The sequence below is a fragment of the Corythoichthys intestinalis genome, chromosome 2, assembly GCF_030265065.1.
Source record: "Corythoichthys intestinalis isolate RoL2023-P3 chromosome 2, ASM3026506v1, whole genome shotgun sequence".
Taxonomy (NCBI): Eukaryota; Metazoa; Chordata; class Actinopteri; order Syngnathiformes; family Syngnathidae; genus Corythoichthys; species Corythoichthys intestinalis.
In genome coordinates this window covers 12,781,790-12,802,330 of record NC_080396.1, presented here as the reverse complement: position 1 = coordinate 12,802,330, position 20,541 = coordinate 12,781,790, and the positions used below count along the sequence as shown (strand labels likewise).

The 20,541-nt window shown below is 38.4% G+C and overlaps 1 protein-coding gene across 2 annotated transcripts in view; it reads left to right on the top strand.

Annotated features, from left to right (window-relative positions):
* hdac7a (histone deacetylase 7a) overlaps positions 1-20,541 on the top strand; it is a 222,547-nt gene that overhangs the window by 50,974 nt on the left and 151,032 nt on the right. Inside the window, exon 1 of one of the 2 annotated variants that reach the window (XM_057823096.1) lies at positions 18,110-18,327. The exons of the other annotated variant lie outside the window; for it this stretch is intronic. The gene's annotated coding sequence lies outside the window, so the exon portion shown is untranslated. Of the gene's footprint in view, positions 1-18,109; positions 18,328-20,541 lie in introns of those variants that run through there. 2 annotated transcript variants of the gene reach the window in all.

Below are 20,541 nucleotides of genomic sequence, written 5' to 3'. Positions count from 1 at the left end.
GTCTCAAGTGGGATTGCTGCAGAGGCAATTGACATGAGGTTTTGGACTTTTGCCTCGGACAGACGACTTCTCATGGCCGTTTTGATGTAGTTCTGGAGGCTGAATCCGAGCTCTCCGGCCAAACTCGTTTTTCACCTCTTTTATCAGCACCATCGTCGTTTTGGGGCTTTTTGAAGAAACTTCGGACACTCAGTTGCCTTGACATTTTTCCGAGTAAGGCCAACGACGTCATGCATCAAGAGAGGCAATAGCTAATTAATATGCTCACTCGCCACCCTGTGGTCTGGGGTGTGAATTGCAACCTGTCAAAATGACGAATGGACTTCAGTTTTTTCCGTCACCGTTTTAAAAAACCGGTCAACGACGGAAAATATTCGGTTAACGCGACTCCTGGTGGGAGGCAATGTGGGGATGAAAGGGAGTAGTTGATCATTTTCTTAACACCCTATGGTCTTTCCCAACGCAGAGAAGATATATCAATCGGTGCCCCTACGCACAGTCATGGTTGCACTTCTCATCATGCATTTGGGTTGAATGGCTGCAGTATCATTTACTGAAAGCTCAACAAATACACTAGATGGCAATATGTAGTCACAATATACAAAGTCACATTTATCCTTTCAGAATTACAAGTCTTTCTATCCGTGGATGCTTCTCACAGAAAGAATGTTAATAATGTAAATGCCATCTTGAGGATTTATTGTCATAATAAACAAATACAGTGCTTAGTTGAATGTATATATTCGTCAGAGTTTTATTCATTTTTTTTCTTAATGCATTGCCAAAATGTATATGATCGGGAAAAATTATCGGGAATGATTGGTATTGAATCGGGAGAAAGAAAAAAAAAAAATAGCAATTGGATCAGGAAATATCAGGATCGGCAGATATTCAAACTAAAACGATTGGGATCGGATCGGGAGCAAAAAAACATGATCGAAACAACCCTAATTTCAATATATATCCTATATTCTTAAGTAGTTAGAATTGAGATTTGGCATTTAGTATGTGAGGAAATTAGGGAAAATGAAAATTAGGAGATGGAGGTTGGGGTTATTGCTGTGATTACAAATAGTTGAAAAAATACAATTTTGAATGAAAATCAGTTTTTGTATGTGTTATATAAATAACTGTGCTAAAACAGTTTTCTTTGTGTTTCAGTAGTTTAAGAGGTCTGACCCCCCCCACAAAAAAAAAAAAAAAAAAAAAATTCAATCAATCAAATAAATCACATTTCTGGGTCCGTGGCGACCTTTACGTCGGGGAGTTCCGGCAAGAAATTCTAGCCACTTTCACCCCTGCATTTAACTGAAACATTTACATAAACATTTAATGCTTACTTCAGTTATTATTATTGCTTGACTTGCTTTTACTGTTTTTAAATGTTCCCTAAAGGACTGCAGCGAAAATTGATTAGGTACTGTATATATTTTGTTCTAGATTACATGCCAGATGCAGCTTGAAAGTAGAACGTTAAAAAAAAAGCTTAAACACATTGAACAAAAACTGATCGTTAACACTTAATAATAACTATCCGTTTTACTAGTTTTACTAGTTAATAGATCATTAGTAAACTGTTGATAAATGATTTATTGTTGATTTGTGAAGTATTTGTTAACAGTTTGTTAAGCATTTACAGGGTGTTCTTAACCTGAAACACAGTTTGTGCAGAAACGTTTCAAGTTTTTGTGTGTAATGTTTGGCATTTCTATCTTTTCAGGTTAAGAAATGCCGTTCACTTCAAAAGAAAAGGCATTTTGATGAGGCATTTTGCAGGCAGCGCTCATGTTGCACATTTATGAAAATCTGCCATAGAACCAACAAATATTTGTACTTTTCTTTGTATATTTAACCAATAAAACGTATGACCTTCAACATAAAGTGTATATAGTTTTATTAAGATCCATCAACTAGCATGGGCATTTAGAATGGGGTCAACCATATTGGAACACCCTGTAAATGCTTAACAAACTGTTTACAAATACTTCACAAATCAACAATAAATCATTTATCAACGGTTTACTAATGATCTATTAACAAGTAAAACGGATATTTATTATAAAGTGTTACCAACTGATCGTATGATTTATTAAAAATTAATACGGTGATTAATCAACAAATGTGTCTGATATCTGGAAGAACAACATTATTTCTTAAGAATCGTTAAGACTCGATTTTTAGGTCTCCATGTTTTATTTTTTTTGCTAGGAGGCCTGATTAGTGAGGTTGAGCAGATGAGGCTGGTATCCAAAACAGAGGGGGAGACATGGAAACACACAACAAATCATCCTCACACACCAATCATTGTGTACAAGCATGACATCTTTCCATGTGTGTCATTGAGAGACCGTAAGTGTGAGCTAGAGTTCAAAGTCAGACACTAAAAAAATAGTGTGGGATGCTTTAAGTGCGCACGTGAGCACACAAGTACTTTTAATAACTGGAAGGTGATGAGCTGAAAATACACATCTGGAATGAGTGTGTGTTCATTGTTATATTTTGCCACAATGAGACTCAGATGTGCTAAACGCATCTGATAAACAAACTTTATGACATACTGTAGAACCAGTGGGAAAGTGTGCAGATCTTGCTGGAAATAAAGTAAGGAGGGTTTTATGGTAATATTGCAGCCTGGGCATCCAAATGAGAATCTTCTGTCTTGCACTGTGGGACCCACCCAGTATGACATATTACTGAGTTCTCATGGGACATGCCAGAAGTAGGCCTGCAAACTATTTCAAAGTTTTCATGACAGAATTGAAGCAACAACAGAGTTTGATTTTATTTTTATGATGCAAAACTGATGTTGCTGTGCATTCTGCATCTCCACCCTACTTCTGAGTGACGTTGCCTACATATTCATAATTTGTCTTTGGATATTTTGGATGTCTCCACTCTGAACTTGGAAAGGGGGGGGAGGGTATCAGAGTAAGGGTGGTCGTAATAAATTATAGCATATTTTTCTATGTAAGAATTGTGTCAACCTTGTGGAATGTAAGGCTAATCATTAATTTATGTCAATGAGGTTATGTTGTGTAGATGCCATAGAATCATAACTGTTAATAGACAGATTTAATATGATTTAAGTTTATCAGTCATCAACGTATGCAATTCATCAAATCTGGAAACGTACTGCACTGCCATCTTTCAGCATCAATCACCATGATTCAGATTTTGATCAGCATATATCAATTCAATTCGTTACAGATAAAATGTATATTTTATGGTTTAATCGTCACAATAAGCCCTTCAGCCCTTATTAGTGTTTATACGCGATGCAGAAGTCACAGACAAAAAGGACTTTTCTTTCTTTGTTTGGATTCGATATTTACCATCGAAAATATCAAGGAAAATTCTACAATAACAAAAAAAAAAAAATATATATATATATATATATATATATATATATATATATATATATATATATATATATATATATATATATATATATATATATATATAAAATTAAGCGATAGTTATGAGGAAGCTATCCATGACCTATTTACAGACATTTTTTTTTCATTGTGACGTAATTTGTTTAAAAGTTTAAAATATGCGCGTGAATTTTTTTTTTTAAGTCATCAATTAATGATTCAAAGCTAAAAATGATAGACATTTCGAGTAGGGTTGTTCCGATCATGTTTTTTTGCTCCCGATCGTTTTAGTTTGAGTATCTGCCGATCCCGATATTTCCAAATCCGATTGCTTTTTTTTGCTCCTGATTCAATTCCGATCATTCCTGATAATTTTTCCCGATCATATACATTTTGGCAATGCATTAAGAAAAAAATGAATAAAACTCGGATTAATATATACATTCAACATACAGTACAGTACATAAGTATTGTATTTGTTTATTATGACAATAAATCCTTAAGATGTCATTTAAATTAACATTCTTTCTCTGAGAGGGATCCACGGATAGAAAGACTTGTGACTTTGTATATTGTGACTAAATATTGCCATCTAGTGTATTTGTTGAGCTTTCAGTAAATGATACTGTAGCCATTTAACTGTTCTGCCCAAATGCATGATGGGAAGTGCAACCATGACTGTGCATAGTGGCACCAATTGCTATATCTTCTCTGCGTTGGGAAGTAACATAAGGTGTAAAGGAAAAGATCAACCACTACCGTTCTTCCCAACATTTCGAATAATAAATAAATAAAAAATAATAAATATAATTACTTACCTTCTTTTTACAGCTGGGTTGAAACAAAAGTGGTTGCACAGTGTCTGTAAACAGGGGTCTCCAGGGTAAAACGGACGAATTAAAAATAGTCCGAGGGCATAATGCATCATGAAACTGCTATGGCAGCAAATAAATTTCTCTCAAACACAACAGTTCTTTTGGCTTAAAATACAGCAGTTTATGTTGAAGAGGGGTGGAAGAACAGAAACTGCTTTTTCAGCCTTGTCTGTGTTTTCCGCCATATATTAAAGGTGTAACGTTACACACAAGTCATGGTTGTGTGTCACGGTTCGGTGATTTAAAGTTGAAATTAAAAAAAAAAAAAAGTCAAGAGTGTGAACAATTTTTTTTTTTTTTTTGAATGAAAAAAATCTGTTCAATTAAATCAGTTAATATAAACATCTTTAATGTTAAAGATGTTATAAAATAATGTACCATATTGGCCCAAATATAAGACGATTTTTTTGCATTGAAAGAAGACTGAAAAAGCGATGTTCTGTCATGACAGATCTCAGCTACTCTCAAGTTTAACCAGTTTTCATTATTTTATTGCAATGTTTTTCCTTATTCAGATTTGTTTCAAGACCAGTTACAGTTAGACTTCACTTTGATGGTTAATGCAGTTATTGCAATTTTGTTGTTTTATCACAATTGATTGGTTTATTTACATTTCAAAAACCATAAGCCATTCATTTACGAATGTGATTGCACTTTAGTTTACATATTTAAATGTTCAGATATTAGGATTTGAAAGAGGCAAAATAACATGCTTTTTCTCTCAAATATATTTTTGTAATCACATGTTTCAGATGTACTGTAATTATTTTCTGTAAGAAAATTAATTTGGAGTTAGTCTTTTTTCAAACTTGAGTCTTGAAAAAGAGGGGGTCGGTCTATAATCAGGGCCGTCTTATATTCGGGGCAATACGCTAATAACGTGTAGAACATGAAATGTAATGTCAGTTACTTTGCTGAGTAACTAATTACTCTTACAATGAGGTAACTGAGTTACTAACTCATTTGCTTTTTGGACGAAGTAATTTGTAACAAATTTTTAAAAGTAAGATTTACAACACTGCTAATGAACACACACAGACACACATAGACAAAGTTCCGTTTATAAATAAGTATAGATTATTATTAGAGATGTCCGATCACGACATTTTCAAAGTATCGGAATTGGCAAAAAAATATCGGACATGCCTTTTTTTGAATATATATATTTTTTAATTAAATTGTTTTCTAATTGTATTTAACGTTACAGACATAATATGTTACACACATCCAGTCTTTTGTTTAGGCTTAAGGTAGGGTTATCAAATTTATCCCGTTAACGGCGGTAATTATTATTTTTTTTACAAATTTATCACGTTAAAATAATTAAGGCAATTAACGCATGCGCTGGACGACTCACTCACGCATTGTCGCGTTTAATCTGAAATAGCGCCGTTTTACCTATATATAGAGCTAAAAGGCAGCATAGAATGAGTAGAGTGAATTTTGGCAGCCTTTGGAGCATTTTTTTAATTGGCTAAAGCCTTACGATCCCTCTCCCTGCGATTAGAAATATTGTGGGAAGCAATGTGGGGAAGAAAAGTAGTAATTGATCTTTTTCTTAACACCCTATGTTATTTCCCAACGCAGAAAAGATATATCAATTGGTACCACTACGCACAATCATGGGTGCACTTCCCATCATGCATTTGGGCACAACAGTTAAATGGCTACAGTATCATTTACTGAAAGCTCAACAAATACACTAGATGGCAATATTTAGTCACAATATACAAAGTCACATTTATCCTTTAAGAATCACAAGTCTTTCTATCCGTGGATCCCTCTCACAGAAAGAATGTTAATAATGTAAATGCCATCTTGGGGATTTATTGTCATAATAAACAAATGCAGTACTTATGTACTGTATGTTGAATGTATATATTCGTCCGAGTTTTGTTCATTTTTTTCTTAATTTACAATACATTTTGGCAATGCATTATCGGGAATGATTGGAATGGAATCGGGAGCAAAAAAAAAAAGCAATCGGATCGGGAAATATCGGGATCGGCAGATACTCAAACTAAAACGATCGGGATCGAATCGGGAGCAAAAAAACATGATCGGAACAACCCTAATTATTATAATTTGAAACAGTTTGATTTTTTTCCCCTTCTTCTTGATACATTTTTGTACTGGTGCGACTTTTACACCAGTGTGAAAAACGCGCTACCTTGTGATTGGAAGCCATGGTGTATCCCGCCTCTTGTCTCACGTCGGCCAGGATAAGCTTCTATTGGATAATCGGTGGAAAAGAACAAGGACAAGTCAGTTCGCACACACAGACTCACTAACAAATACACCAAGGTTGACCCAGAGGGCAGGAAATTGAATTAGCAGGGTGTAATGCATCTCCTTGTGTGTGTAATCAGAGTAGGCCTACAATATAGGGCCATTGTAAAGTGGATCCCAGGGAGCCAGCGACTGCTCGGGGAAGTTGCCCCTATCGCTAGATATGATTACTGCTGGGGAGAATGCATGTTTGTGTGGGTGTATGATGATGGGACTTGCGTGGGAGTCGTGGCTGAAAGGTTGTGCTGGGAATTTAGGCAAAGGGAGTATTCTGCTATTTCTAATTAGTTATAAAAGTGCATTAGCTTTTAATATGTGTACTTGTACTTTAATGGAAAAAAGAACTTTGTATTAAATAAAGTTAATGGGATTAAATAAAATGTTCGTCGCTTCGCTGACTCTTCTGGAGTCTTCTGCAAGCTTTTGGAGTGTATCCGTGGAAATGTCTGCGCATTCTTCTATAATATTCTCAACTGGTGGGTGGGAACCCCAAAGTGGGTTGCGAAGCCCTTTTGCTTAGTTGCAGCCAGGTCATAAAAACTGCAGGCTGTCCTTAATTTACAAAATTATTGACACATGAAATTTCAAGCATAAAATATGTTTTCACTCTGTTGAAGAGGACACTCTCAGGTGGCACTTTTTTTATTTTTGCTTTTTATCCTTATTCGATTCTCATGTAAGTAAACAGTTTCATATTAATACTTACAGCAATTATTACTTCTGCACAAGTGTACGTTAATGACAGAATACGGCAGGTTATGATCAATTTGGGTTGCTACTGAAGGAGCAGTGAAATATTTAATGTGCATACCAAGTCAGAGTGAACTTTTACATAAAAAGTAACAACATTTTGGCAGGCACACATTGTGTAATCACAATTTCCATTGGTGTTCAAACATCCCCTACATTGAAGATGCCATTAGTGTTTTTAAAACAATCATCCAAACTATTAAAACTCTTGTCGCTTTGGCCAACATCCTTTTTGCCACACATTGTCAAAAAGTAGGGCTCAGTGCCAAGACATTGATATTCATACAATCATTTGTCATATTCACCGTGACTTTATTTTAAGGTAGTGGAAAAGAAACCTAGAAGATGTAAGCAAGGGTAGTTAAAATATTATGTCAAAGGATAAATGGCGGAAAACACAGACAAGCTTGAAAAAAGCAGTTTCTGCTCTTGGACTCCTCTTTAAAAGAAACGGCTGTATTTTAAGCTAAAACAACTGTTGTGTTTGATAGAATAATATGTCTATATGCTGCCATAGCAAATTCATGGCGCATTAAGCCCCCGAACAATTTTTTAATTTGCCCGTTTTACCCTGGAAATCCCAGTTTACAGACGTCGCGCAACCACTTTTCTTTCAACCCAGCCATAAAACGAAGGTAATTAACTATATTTATTATTCAAAATGTCTGTCGTTTTTAGCTTAGAATCATTAATTGATGTCTCATATTTCGTTTAATTAAAAAATAAAAATTAAAAAATAAATAAAAAGCGACTTTAAAAAATTCACTCACATATTTTAAACTTTTAAACAAATTATGTCACAATGAAAAAATGGCGTCTGTAAAAAAGTCACGGATATCTACGTAATAACTAGAGGCGTGCGAAATTTCCGATTCTTAGATTATTCGCGATTCGGCCGTGGATTCGGCCCGATTCGCAAACATCCAAATTCCAATTATTGAATTATACCAGGTAAAGCGGAAGTACAACACAGTCAGCGCGGTCCTTGTGACGCAATGAGGAATGGAACGAGAATAAATATCATGTTCAACTCATGCCTCTAGATTAAAAAAAAAAAAAACAATCATACCTGACTGGGGCCGACAGCGGCTACAAACAACGCCCAGTTGCTAGTTGCTACAAACATACGGCTACAGTAGATATCATATATATACATGTAGAACTAGATGGAAAATGACAGACGACGGCGGTGTTAGAACATGTATTATTGAACAGAGATGCGAAATGACAGACTTGCCGGGGTTAGTAAAGAGCCGCCATCTTAAAGCAGTAGACTTCTCAAGAAGGCTCTGTTGTAGCGAACCTAATTAACTTTTTAGCTAAAATACACCTAAATCGGCAAAATCTTGTCTTGAATCTATCTTTAAATGATGAAACAGTTTTAAAACTTTGACATGTCAAAAGTGGACAGAAGGGAAATTATGGAATAACCAATTTTAACAACTGTAACAGTTGATTCACAACATTAAAATAATTGAATGTAGTTTAAAGCTGCTGATACAGAATGGGGACTGGAGTATTTTATTTACTGTTATTTTTGTATATTTGTTTACTGTTATATGTTAACTTGATACTAAAATAGTAGCTTGGTTTAGCCTGAGAGGATTTTTTTTTAACAATTTTGGAACTAATGTACAAAACATTACAAAAAAAAAAAAAGAGTGGGGTGCATCAATAATTGTTTTATAATCGAATTGGAGCCTCTTAATTGTAATCGTAATCGAATCGTTGGGTGCCCAAAGATTCCCAGCTCTACTAATAACTATCGCTTAATTGTATTTTTTTTTTTGTCGCTGTCGCATTTTCTCCGATATGTCAGATGATAAATATTCGATCCAAACTAAGAAAAAAAAAAAAGTTTATAAGGGTAAATATATGAAAAAGAAAATTTCAACCACTCCTTGATGTCTGCGATTTCTGCATTGCGACCCTTGTTATATTACAATGTTTCACCCATAAAATCCCCCCAAAATCCAGCTGTGGCCGTTCACAGCTGTGTCTTGACACTCGGGGAGACATGCTACATGGAGTTTTTGGATCGAAACGAGGTAAGTACGCGATAATGTCTCGTTAATGTCATGCTGTCTGTAATTCTGCTCTCGCGTGCTCTCACCTACAGATTGGGCTTTGTTGTTTAAAAAGCATTAAGAAAAAAAAAAATGCCCTCCTGTTCAAAATGTTTCTTCCCCCAGAAAATTGAGATTTTAAGCTTTCCAGTGATGTATCACACATGCATATTGGACAGTTATGACAGTTGGGCAAATCGGGGGTCTCAGAGCGGAACTTCAAGTCACCTGAGTGTTTTCCGCCATATTTAAAGGCTATAAATTATCTTTATTGCATACTCTTTATCGCTGTGTATCAACAGTTGAGAACCAATGATCTGAATGAACATTTGAGAGTGGGGCGGAGCTTAGAGGGGTGCTGAGGATGCGGTGGCACCCGCGCACAGGCCATTAGGGAGCCCGGTTTGCAGGTTAAAGGGGGCGTGGTTGGTCAGAGGGAGGGTCTAACAGAAAGGTATGATGATGCACAGAGCTGGAATATAGTGTTTGTGTTAGAATATATGTCCACCCATAGACTTTAATATCAGTTGACGGGAAAGGGGGCGTGGGGCCGTTCTGTAGGGGGCCTATTTTCAAAAACTTAAAATTCTCATATTTTCAAAACCAAAGCCGCTAGTGACCTAAAACCAAAACAGGCACCTCCCTTAGGCATATATGAGTCTCCGTGAGCAGCGGCATTCAAAGTCGTTCCCTGATAAAACCCCTATTAATTTTTTTTTTTTTTTTAATAAAAGCATAACAAAACTTAAAAGAGGTATAAAATTCTCAAATTTGCACAAAAATCACCAAAAGCAGCAAAAATCACCGATTTGTCTAGGATCAATAGCAATATTTAACATATATGTTTTTGCCCAAAATAGATTTTTTTTTTTTTTAATTCAGTGCAATTTTGACGCAAGTTTTCAAAAGCTCATAAATCACTTAATTTTCACATCAGAAACTCAATACTTGAGGTGAGCATGCAGAATCATCTTAATTTTACTCAACGAAAGCAAAATTAGAATTTTTCTATATACAATCACAATGTATTGCCTCAGCATGTCTTGCCGGCTATTTGGCCCTTGCCGTTTTTAGATTGAAATGTTACATAAAATAAAACACGTAAAAGCCCATTTTTTTTTTTTTTTTATGGATGCAGAAATGTCGAAATAAAACGTGTTTGGCCGAAAATTACCTGATTATTTGAATGTAAAGTAATGCTATTGTGCATATACATAAAATCCAATGTCCAATAAGTTGAAAATTCTTGTAAATAAATGCATAAATCCCGGAATTTCTAAAGATATGAACGTAAAACAGTCTAGATTCTCAGTTAAAAGCAACAACAACAAAACAAAAAAAAAAATCGGGCAGCTATTATTCTATTTACGTAAATATTTCATGCTAAATTTGCGCAATTTTTTCCCCCATTCATTTCATTTTTTTAAAGTGCATGCATGTTGCTATTTTGTATAACAACTATTTTGAATCCTCGACCAAATCACTCTCGAGACACACCAGCCTGCTTGTATGCACTAGCAATTTCGTCCTGTTTCCACCTACATTCTGCGTTAGAACGCAGCGTGTTTGAGTTTATTGCAGTGAAATCTCCATGACACTCTACCTGGCCCGGCCCCCAACGGAAGCCGTGGTGCAATGTCTGTAGGAGCTGTCTCGTCAATTGATAGTGAAGTCTATGGCCCACCCTCCTTGTTGATTTATTTGGGTTAATAGGTAAGACCTTATTTGACAGCGGCATCATAAGACTGTCATATTTATGACATGACACCATCATGGGCATTCCTGAATGCTTATGACTGATGTCATTAAGTGTCATCCGGAAAATTATGTCACTAACTCCATTTATGTCCAGCTTGGATCGTTTACATTCATTCAAAAGTGAGATAATTGGCCGGATAACACTAAATGACACCTGTTATAAGCATTCATTAACTCATTCACTCCCAGCCATTTTCACCGGTGCAACCCCCTTTGCTCCCGGCCGTTTTACTGGATTTTGACTGATTTTGCAAGGCCCATGGAAAATTCTGTTCTATTGCTATATAAACATGGAGCCCACCAAAAGAAAGATTAGACTCTCTTCTTTCAGCAGGAAAAAAAAATAGTTCATATCTTTTTCTATTCTTTAGAAATCAGCATTAGAAATTAGCTTAGTTTGAGCAATTTTCCAATTTCTGATGAAAAAACAGAGAAATTGAGCTTTTTGTAAAAGCATACATTTCAAATATAACTTTCACTTTAACACAGCTATTTTTTGCTTTTTGGCATCCCGAGCATCTGAATAATGTTTTCCTTTTACAAAATAACATAAACAACAAGACAAATAGAGCTTTTGATAGCAAAGTAACAATTTATTTACACATAACTAAACTATTGAACTGAGAGATGACACTGTTGTGGCCGCGACAGCCGGGGTAAACTTCTTCCTCATCGCCGCTTCTCATCAAGATTTTTGAGTCTTTCTTTTGTGGTGACCACTGGCTCGTGGCGGAGTTCGCCTGGGGAACTTGTGTTCCTGGGGGGGAACTGGTTTGGCCGTGCGCGTTCCCGGCTGAGTCGTGGGACACTGGAGGGCTGCGGGGTACGCGAGCGATCGAGCACGGCGGCGCGGGCTCTGCTCGGCGAGCAGCACGGACTCAACGGCGTCGTCTGCTGCACTGGTGGTCCCGGTCGTTCTGCTCGGTCGTCCAGCGCCTGGCATCCAGGGCGTCCTCCCGGTTGCTCTCCTAGGTTGTCCGCCGCCTGGCATCCTGGACGTCCTCCTGTTTGTCGCACTTGGTCGTTTGTCGCCTGGCGTCCCGGATGTCCTCCAGTAGCGTCACCAGGGGGTCGCCAGGGGTGGCCATGGCCACATCTATAAATTGGTTGGCCACCCCACTGGCCACCCCTCTTGCTAGTATATCGTTAGATTGTTGTAGCATCAGTTATGCATTTCATCCCAAATGAATGCATTTATTTTGTTTTGTTAAATGTACACCTTATGCCTAATATATACATAACACAATAAAACAGAATTGTTGTGGAACTCAAAATGTTGACTGGACAGTTATAGACTATGCACATTAAATCATTAGTAACACCAAATATTACACAATACACCAAAGTGTATCAGTAGCCGTGTCCTTAAGTCTTACTGATAGTTTTCCCCTGAGCTTTTTACTGCAATAATATAATGAAAACCTGAAATTATGGCTTTTAGTTTTGGTGTGCCACCCCAAGATTTTAAGTGGCCCCATCTGGCCACCCCTATGAAAAATTTCTGGAGGCGCCACTGACGTCCTCCCGGTTGTCCTGCTCGGACTTCCCACGCCTGGCGTCCTGGACGTCCTCCTGGTCATCCATTCGGTTGTCTTCCACTGGCGCCCCGGCCGTTTGTTCTGTTGAATCGGGTTGCGGGTCTTACCCAATACGCTACTGCCCTCCAAAGGCCAGTTGTATTGCTTTAAAAAGGATTTTTAGCGTTGTGCATTGGAGCTAAGTTGAATCAGAACCCAGGGATGTCTCGTGTGAGAAAAAATGTAAAAAGATGTATAATTACGTCTTTGGGACACTGAAACAGTTAAAAATAGAACGTATTTATACCTTTCTGGGAGCAAATGAGTTAATGATTATGACAGTGTCATGTTATAATTATGATTGTCTAATGACAGTCTTATGGCGCTACTGTCAAATACGCTGTTACTAAATACCATAACTCGTTATTAATGAAACAACTGGAACAGTAACTGAAGAAATAATTCATACAGAACATGAATTTTGATTTTCTGTAGTGCTGCAATGCGTACAATGTTGATAGCATTTGGCAGCAGAGGTTGACCGTCTCCCTCAAGGGAGCAGTGATGGCAAACTGAACCTTCTTGAAACAATGACGCTTTCAGCCAATTGGTTCAAAGCTTCATGGTGGTTCATTTGGTCTTAAAGAGCATATGACAGGAGAAAAAAAGTCTTAAATAGCATTATTATGTGAATTAGAATCATATTTTGAGACGATTCGACTATATACAACAATTTAGCAAAGCGCAGATGACGAGAAATTAGTCTTTTAATCTGCCGGTTAGCCACGCCTACCATTATAGGGCTCTAGCGTCCCCAACAGGTGGATGATGTCAGCGGGAGACTGGGCTCATCGGTTTTACTATTCAGCCCACTGAGGGGGAATTATTCAGAATGAGGAAAACACGACGATGAGAGCCGCAAAATGTCATTGTTTCAGTCTCTCTACTCCAATATTTTTACAGGATATTCTTAATATCCAAGTATTTTTCCCCAATAGCTAAATAAATGGCTTGAAAAGAACCAGTCAGCCCGCCGAGGGGGAACTATTCACAACGAGGAAAACGCGACAAAGAGAGCTGCAAAATGTCATTGTTTCAGTCTCTTTACTTCAATATATTTACAGGATATTCTTTTTATCCAAGTATTTTCCCCAATTGCTAAATAAATGCCATGGTCATGACAAATAACAGTCTTGTGCTAAATGGAATATGAAATAATAAAAATGCACTTATTCAGGATGACATGGCAAAATTACTCCATAATGGTCAAAACTGTCGACGTCACTTTTACTGTCGCATCTCCCGAACGATATTTTATGACACCTAAATCGGACATATGCCATGCCATGTCCTTTCCCCGGCTTCGGAGAATGTTAAACAAACCAAGAGGCGGGACAGCTAGCCGACATGCTAACTCGAACCGAGTGATGTTTCAAAGTCTTCGAAGCGGAAAATCACCCATAACTAGCCCGGATTATTTGACATGACGACTGGGTTGTCGATTGTCTTCGCGGATCGGCAAACCGCCCGGCGGAGAGCAATTTACAGTTCGTTCCCCGGAGGAGGGCGGTTGCAGTAGTTGTGCAGCTTACGTGCGGCTAATGTGCATGAGGAGAGTTTTTTATATGCCTATCAATGATCAAACGTAAGTAGTCCTTTATTTAAAGAAAGTTTGTAGTGTTTACTTTGTAATCGCTGTATTCGTATTTGACATAATACAAAACAAGATGTTTACTCACTTCCTCGTAGGTCCAATGGTCCCACAGTAGTAGGGCTTGTTTTGGCAAATATCCACGGTGAATGGGAACCTTTTGAAACTCCCAAAAGGCGCACACGCCTCTCCCTTATAAAGGAAGATTTTTCTGCAGCCGTTTGGCTGGCGTGATGCGAAAAATAAATGTATTCTTCCGCAAAATCATCTGAATCCTTAGTCCTCATACACAACAGTACGGCTGCTTAGTGAAGAGGACGCCTTCCCGTACACGTCACAGCGCCCTCCTCCCTAATGCAAGACCGAAGCCAGAAGTCACTTATTTTCATGGTGCAGGATTAAAAAAAACTAGGCCTGCAAGCAGGACTGAACGGGCCCTCGCAATCTCGCGCAACTCGGACGTCACGCAACTCGGACTGTGTGCAGGTCAGGGTGGTGGCAGATCCTCCTCTCTAATCATCTCATTAGAACCTAAGATGCTCAAAAGTAGCCTATATACATTCCCACACCCAAGAGATAAAAACCCCTATTGGAGAGAGTACTACAAAAAAGGAGCCACTACTGAGCTGTGCAGCCAAGCCCTTATTCAAAACCCAAAACTAATCTTCTAAGTGGGCCAATTCGACCAAGTGTGCCAAATATTGTGGCTCTATAAGCTGCCTGAGTCTCTGAAAAAAAATATTTCCTTTAAATGGCGAACAAAGGGTCGTCACGGCAACAGACAGAGACACGTGGACATGGGCCGTAAATAAGTATTTTAATAGGTCTTGAAACTACAATGACCAACCTGAAAAGAACTGAACATGTATTGGAAAAACGAGTGACTTTCTATTGCCACTAGTTGGCGCTGTAGGTTTGATGCAAATGACCCCTACAAGGCCCTTCAGGGTATGACTCTCAACAAGCACGGGAAGTTTGGCGCAGATATGTTGTATATCTGCCGAGTTATGACTGTTCAAAGTTTTTGGAGAGAAAAATTGTTGACAGTCATTTTCACTTTCCTGTTTGGACCCCTCCGCTTCAACGAAACTTTAATATTTTTCATCAGGCACCTGAAGACAGGTCTTAAGGCTTCCCTTATGCAGCTTTGAGGTAGATTGATTTTTTCCCTTTAGAGGAGGAGTGTGTCCCGTAAAAAAAGGGCATTTCCTGTTCCCACTAGGAGGCGCCAAGCACAAATGGTAAATTTTCAATCCAGTCCTGCTCAGGCTGGTATACCTCACACACATGCCAGATTTAAAATAGATTGAACGTTGTATGAGGGAGTTATCAGTCATTTTCCGAATTCGGTGTTTTGGCAAAAAAATGGCCGACTTTGGCACCCCGCCCAGGTCAGGCCCGTGAATGAAAACACACCATTTTGATAACTTAAGATTTCATATGCCTCATGAACAGTCTCGCCAATTTTGAGAATGATCAAACTAATTCCCTAGGTGCCAAGGTGTAAAATGTGCACACTGTAAATCGATAAAAATTTCACATTCAATCCAAAATACCCGATTTCCTGTTGGGTTTGGAATATGCATGCAAGAGACTTTTTGGAGCAGTTTTGTACAAGGTATCGACTCTCCGAATTTCATCCCTCTACGTTGAAAAAACCTAAATGGAGAGGCCTTTTTGAAAATTTCAAGGGGGCGCCACTGAGCCATTTTGTTACATGTTTTCGTAACGTTGCAAGATTATTGAACGTTATGCAAAGCCACATGTATGTCCAAATTTTTGTGAGTTTTCGTGCATGTTCAAGCCTCCAAATGTAAACCCCTACTGTGAACCGATAAAAATTTCACATTCGATCCAAAATACCCGATTTCCTGTTGGATTTGGAATACGGGTGCAAGAGACTTTTTGGAGCAGTTTTGCACAAGGTATCGACTCCCCAAATTTCATCACTCTCTGTTGAAAAAACCTAATAGGAAACGACTTTTTGAAAAATTCAAGGGGGCGCCACTGAGGCATTTTGCTACACTTTTTCGTAACATTGCAAGATTATCGAACGTTATCTAAAGCCGCATGTATGTGCAAATTTTTACGAGTTTTTGTGCATATTCAAGCCTCCAAATGTAAACTCCAACTGTGAACCCATGAAAATTTCACATTCGATCCAAAATACCCGATTTCCTGTTGGATTTGGAATATGGGTGCAAGAGACTTTTTGGAGCAGTTTTGCATAAGGTATCTACTCCCCAAATTTCCTTGCTCTATGTTGAAAAAACCCAATAGGAAAGGCCTTTTTTAAAACTTCTTTCTGTCGCCACTAGTTGGCACTGTAGAGTTGATGCAAATGACCCTTACAAGAACCTTCAGGGTATGACTCTCAACAAACACGGGAAGTTTGGCGCAGATATGTTGTATATCTGCCGAGTTATGACTGTTCAAAGTTTTTTGCGTGACAAATTGTTGACGTTCATTTTCACTTTCCTGTTTGGACCCCTCCGCCTCAACGAAACCTCAATATTTTTCATCAGGCACCTGAACACAGGTCTTAAGGCTCCCCTGATGCAGGTTTGAGGTCAACAGATTTTTTTCCCTTGGAGGAGGAACCTGTCTCGTAAAAAAAGGCATTTCCTGTTCTCACTAGGGGGCGCTAGACCTAATGGGTAATATTTCAATGCACTCGTGTTAAGGGTGGGATACCACACATACATGCCAAATATGAAAAAGATTGAACGTTGTGTCAAGGAACTATAAGTCATTTACTGAATTTGTCATTTTGCCGAAAAAATGGTCGACTTTGGCACCACGCCCAGGTCAGACCCGTGAATGAAAACGCACCATTTTCAAAACTTAAGATTTCATATGTCTCCTGAACAGTCTCACCAATTTTGAAGATGATCCAACTAACTCCCTCGGCGAAAAGGTCTCAAATGTGCACCCTGTAAATCGATAAAAATTTCATATTTGATCCAAAAAAACCGATTTCCTGTTGGGTTTGGAATATGCATGTAAATGCTTTTTTGGAGCGGTTTTGGACAAGGTATAGACCCCCCAAATTTCATTGCTCTACGCTGACAGACCCTAATGTTATAGGCCAATTTAAAAATTTCAAGGGGGCGCCACTGAGCCATTTTGTTATATTTTTTTGCAACGTTGCAAAATTATCGAAATTTACAATTTTCCGGACGTATGTGCAAATTTTGGTGACTTTTCGTGCATGTTGAGGCCTCCAAATTGGCCGTTTTCATTTGCCCTGAAAAAAAAAAAAAAAAAAAATAATAATAAAAAAAAAAATAATCCTTTGCAAAACAATAGGGCCTTCGCACGCTTAGTGCTCGGGCCCTAATAAATAAATATAGCGATCGCTTCCACACACATCCAAGCGGTCCATATGATTCAGGAGCATAAAATACCGCGTGTATTATGAAATAAACATGCTTTATCTTTTGGTGTCAATATCCGATAATAGAGTGAGGACAGCTGCAGCTTATAGTCCAGTGCTACTTATCTATGAACAAATGCCGTTTTCGTACCAAATTTGGTGGGTGGCGGCTTATAGTCAGGTGCGCCTTATAGTGCGAAAATTACGGTAGGTTTTTTCTTTTTTTTTTTTTTTTCTAGACACTGCTCTTTTACCGTAACGCAAACACACCAATCTAGCAAACAACACCAGACTCCTCCCTCCCTTTTGGCATTTGAGAAAATTACAAGAAGTCGGTGATATGACACAATATCTGTGTGTGCGCATATGCATGTGTGAGCGAAAAAAAAAAAGAGAAAGTCCACTAGTCCACTTTGAGGGGTTAATCTCGCTCGCTCTACCTCAATTTCTCCCTCCCTCTTGTTGCCTTTTGTTGCGGCCCCTCACTTTCTCAACATTTGGACAAGGAGAACTGATGCTGAGCATGTGTGTGCACATGTGTACTGCATACATATATGTGTATGCCTAAATTTGGATGCCCCTTCTCACCGATACGTGGAGCTCCCTGGATTGAAATATACCAGAATATGGACTGATGGGACCTTCATCTTGAATGCCCACTCTACACACTGGTAAGACAACTGGACATGCTAAGTGCATGAGGTTTTGGACAATTGTAATGCAACAGGTCACTGGGTGTTTTCCATTTGGATGAGCTCAATTGACATTTTTGTCCACTAAAAAGCATCTGTGTACACCCCTGCCATCTTTCACATGTTTTCTGCCCCCCTTCATTCCTGTCTTCCCTTTCACCCCTACCCCACCCCTCTCTCTCCCTGGTCAAAGTTACTCGAGTTACCGGCTTCCTCCTGTTGTTTTGAGCCCTGTGGTTTCTCCACAGTGCTCTGAGGGCGCTCCCACGCTCTCAAAAAGAGAAAGAAAGGAAGGAAAAACACTAACTATTTTAGAGGCTCAAAAAGTAGTGGGGAAGAATGTTTAGTTCCATCCCGGCTCGCCACATGCTTACATTTGTCATTTAACACTGCGAAACCGGCTTGTCACTTTTTCTTTTTTTAAAAATTGTTGTTCACGTTAATTTTTTTTTCCTAAGAGGTATTAGAGTGGCTGAGGTGGTGAGAAAATTGGAAACAGAACCACCCACAGTGGAAGTGAGTCAGCTCGATATTTAGTGGTATGTTTACTTTGGAAATGGCAGAAATTAGACGACCAATGTAGGGGGAGGGGAGGAGAGGTCAAAAGGGTCCTGAAAACTGTCAGAAGTGAAGAGGAAAACAATGAATCTGTATAAGTATTTCTTCGAACATTTTTTTTTGTGCTTTTATTTGGTGTTGTTAACAGAGAATTAAAAATGGGGAAATGTTTGGAAAATAACGAAAAGCCAAAGGCTGTTTATAAAGGGAGGGAGCGGATTGTGTCCATCTGGGACAATCCTAGCTCCAAGCTTCCCCACCCTCAGCCCAAAAATATACCCCCCCCCCCCCCCCCTCCTCGTGGAACCTATTGTCTCTTCACCAGGTGCAACAGAACACATTTGGATTGCAACCTGCAAACTTTTCCCGTTCCCCCAAAATACCACTTCCTGAATCACACATTGCCCGCAGCTGTTGTCTGTTAGCCAGAATGCAACAAAGTAGTTTTACAGTCACTAACAAACCGATTCAGCCTTTAGTTTGCTTTGGCCCCTTTTGCACTGCATGAACTTGCCAGGCTTCTCACTAATGTACCAAATCGGATAAAAAAAGTTTTTGCACCTTTCTGATATCTTCATTATTGGTTTCATTTTTTTTATTACCAAATCATTTTTATATATTGCTCAAAAACAAAACTCGAAGTAAAAACAGAATGCAGGGTATAAACCAAGGGTGTAGGTTTGCATGGGGATGGTAGGTAGAACATAATACTAACAACTTTTTAGGATAATCAAATTGTCCCCACCAACCTTTAAGCAACCTTATATGCATTATAGTCCCTGACAAAAGTCTTGTCGCTTATCCATTTTTTAGAAACAATTGCTAATAACCTGACTTTTAATTATTCAATTGGTTTCAGAAATGGCTCATATGAAAGCTAGGACCAATGTACAAAAATATATTTGTTTCACTGAAAAAAGATTTATCATTTAATGAAGACATAAAGGTCAAATTTTGGCAATTAATTAATTATCGCCTACAGAAAGTAGTGTGAAAATTGAACAAAAAAAATGTGCTTCAAATACAAAAATATGTTACTTAACATAAGTGAATTAAGTAGTGATGCTGTGAAACCCAATTCTAAAATTTTGTATGACTTCCATGGGCTTCGGCAAGGATTCATACAATTTACTGATGAATTCATCAGGGACATCAAAGAAAGCAGTCTTGCATGCCTTCCAGAGTTCATCAACATTCTTGGGTTTCGTCTTCCATGCTTCCTCTTTCATCATGTTCATGTCTGGTGACTGGGCTGGCCAGTCCTGGAGGATCTTGATCTTCTTTGCCTTGAGGAACTTTGAGGTAAAGATTGAAGTATGCGATGGAGCACCATCCTGCTGCAGAATGTCCCTTTTTATGGTTAGGAATGTAAGAGGCAGTTAAGATTTGTTGCTATTTCAGACTATTTATGTTGCCTTCCACCTTGCAGATCTCTCGCACACCCCCATACTGGATGTAACCCCAGACCATGATTTTGGTAATGATGTAACCACCAAACTTCACTTTTTTCTGAGTGAATCTCTGATCAATGCTGGCTCCAGTAGGTCTCCTGCAATATTTGTGGCGACTGTGGTGTAGTTCAATGGAAGATTCACCTTTTGCCACTTTTCCATCATCCAGCCTTTTGACAGGCTT